Below are 2,979 nucleotides of genomic sequence, written 5' to 3' on the forward strand. Positions count from 1 at the left end.
TTGAGTCAAATTTAATCCATGTCAACTGGCTGCAAGTGTGATTTAGTTATTGCCAACACCTGTTAGGTGCCACAGGTAAGTTACAGTTGCTGTTAATTACACAAATTAGAGAAGCATCAGATGATTTTTCGAACAGTGCCAATACTTTTGTCCACCCTCTTTTTTATGTTTGGTGTGGAATTATATCCAATTTGGCTTTAGGACAATTCTTTTTGTGTTTTTTCATTTAAGACAAATTAAATGAAGATAATAATAACAAAGAATTTGTGTTTGCAATCATTTTCAGGAAGAAACTGAGTATTATCTGACAGAATTGCAGGGGTGTCAATACTTTTGGCCACAACTGTATGTTGTATGAATGTAGTATACATGCAGTATGTATGTAGTATGTATGTTGTATGAATGTAGTATATATGTAGTATGTATGCACTATGTAGTATGTATGTATGTTGTATGAATGTAGTATATATGTAGTATATATGTAGTATGTATGCTGTATGAATGTAGTATATATGTAGTATGTATGTTGTATGAATGTAGTATATATGAAGTATGTATGTAGTATGCATGTATGTTGTATGAATGTAGTATATATGTAGTATGTATTATATAGGGGGTATAGCTCAGTGGTAGAGCATTTGACTGCAGATCAAGAGGTCCTTGGTTCAACTCCGTAGTGCCACCTGAAGGTACATTTTCAACAGATTAAAAATACATGCTGGGAGGAGACACAGATTAGATATTAGAAAAAACTTTTTGACAGTTAGAGTGATCAATGAGTGGAACAGGCTGCCACGAGAAGTGGTGAGTTCTCCTTCAATGGAAGTCTTCAAACAGAGGCTGGACAGACATCTGACTGGGATGATTTAGCGAATCCTGCTTTGAGCAGGGGGTTGGACCAGATGGCCCAGGAGGTCCCTTCCAACTCTACGATTCTATGATTCTATGATTCTATGTATGTAGTATGTATGTTTTTTTTTTGTTTTTGTTTTTTTACTTTCAACACATTAGCCGGATGATGGGACTACTACTGTCCCATCATTGGCTAATGTGTCAATCACTGTCATTATAGCAGGCACAGCCCGACGGGACTTGTAGTCCCATCGGACGATGCCTGCACACACACACAACCCCCGGCAGGCCCGCACAGACCCCCGGCAGGCCCGTACAGACCCCCGGCAGCCCGCACAGACCCCCTGCAGGCCTGTACAGATCCCCGGCAGCCCGCACAGACCCCCGGCAGGCCCACACAGACCCCCCGGCAGGCCCACACAGACCCCCCGGCAGGCCTGCACAGACCCCCGGCAGCCCGTACAGACCCCAAGCAGGCCTGCACAGACCCCTAGCAGGCCCGCAAAGACCCCCGGCAGGCCCGTACCGACCCCCGGCAGGCCCATACAGACCCCCGGCAGGCCCGTACAGACCCCCGGCAGGCCCGCACAGACCCCCGGCAGGCCCGCACAGACCGCCGGCAGGCCCGCACAGACCGCGCATCATGATGACATCATTTCAGCAGCCAATCACAGCCATGCCATTAGTTAACATGGCTAACACAACTGGCTCATTGCATTATGGGAACTTCCGATTCCGGTATTCGATATTGTAAAAATATCGGTACTCGGTATCAGAACTCCGATACAGCGAATATCGGCCGATACCAGATATTTGCAGTATCGGAATGCTCAACACTAATCGCTAGTAAGGAAACTAGTGTATATACCCTGTAATATTATACTTTCCAAGAAAGGCATCCAGGCCTTTCTTAAATTTTAGTAGGGAATCACTCATTGCAACATCATATGGCAGAGTTCCAAAGTCTCACTGCTCTTACAGTAAAGAATCTGCATCTGTGATTATGCTTAAACCTTCTTTCCTCCAGACGTAGAGGATGCCCCCTTGTCCCTGTCACAGGACTAAAGGGCCTGTCACGCTAAGCGATATTGTGGCGCCCCTGAGGCTCAGTCGCCACAGAGGTACTGCACCTTCTCCTAAGGTGTAGTGCCCCACCATCAGGGTAAGGTGGGAACTCCTTTCCACTCTCCAACACTCGCACCCCACACAACAGGGTAGTTTTGCACAACCACATTGCAGCTCCTTGCTCAGAGGGTAGCAGAGCACCTTTGGTGGTTCCCTGCTTGGAACACTTGATGTGCTGGGAGGTGGGTGGAGTTGAGATACATAAAAGAGTGGGAAAGTGTAGGAGGACAGGTCAGTCTGACGGAAGGTCAGTTGGGTAGGAAGTCACTCAGACAGGAGTGAGGATCCCTGGAAGAAGGGATGGAGGAAGGAGTGCTGCAGCTGCCTCAGTGATCTGAGCCAGCTGGCACAGGAAAGGAAAAGAAGGAGAAAGACGTAGAACTGAAATCTAAGCTTCCATAAGAAAGAAAGACAAGTACGGAACGAAGGAGTAGAGAGAACAAAGAGGACATGGGTTAGAAGAGGAACCCTGCCTATAGGTTCTCAGCGCAAGGCCGGGGCCCGGTCCCCGAGGTTGTATGGACACTTATGGTTCTGCAGCAGACACCGGTGGAGTAGTTGGCTGTAAATGCACTACTCCCATCTAAGACTTGGGGCACAACAGCAATTGGATAGAGAGCTGGGACTCAGGAGAAGGGAGTCCCCGAAGCAGGCTACAGCTGTCTGCCGTACAAGTAGAGTTCTTGGAAACATCTGACAGGAGGAACTCCAGTGTAACTTAGTACTAGGAGATCTTCACACTTTAAGGCGCTGTAGAGGAGTCGTTCAGAAAGGTACATGTTGGCGGAGTGTTGGAGGGGAGAATCCTAACTTGCCCGGAGGTTGATTGAGTCTCCGACCCGGAGGACACGGCCCAGAGGCAGGCACCTGTGTGTACAATGGACTGTGAGTAAAGCTTTGGAACTACAAGCCCCGGTGTCCTCCATTCATTTGTGCGCTAACACATTCAGCACCGCTATAGCTGGGTACCATTCTCCACACCGCCTGCTCCTCTCCTCTTCC

The 2,979-nt window shown here is 48.0% G+C and overlaps 1 non-coding gene across 1 annotated transcript; it reads left to right on the top strand.

The window, feature by feature from the left end:
* Window positions 1–612: 612 nt before the first annotated feature.
* TRNAC-GCA (transfer RNA cysteine (anticodon GCA)) lies at window positions 613–685 on the top strand. Its single transcript has one exon. It is a non-coding gene; the product is annotated as a tRNA-Cys (tRNA).
* Window positions 686–2,979: the final 2,294 nt, after the last annotated feature.

Source organism: Dendrobates tinctorius, unplaced genomic scaffold, assembly GCF_039654945.1.
Source record: "Dendrobates tinctorius isolate UK_male_01 unplaced genomic scaffold, ASM3965494v1 ptg000008l, whole genome shotgun sequence".
NCBI classification, from domain to species: Eukaryota; Metazoa; Chordata; class Amphibia; order Anura; family Dendrobatidae; genus Dendrobates; species Dendrobates tinctorius.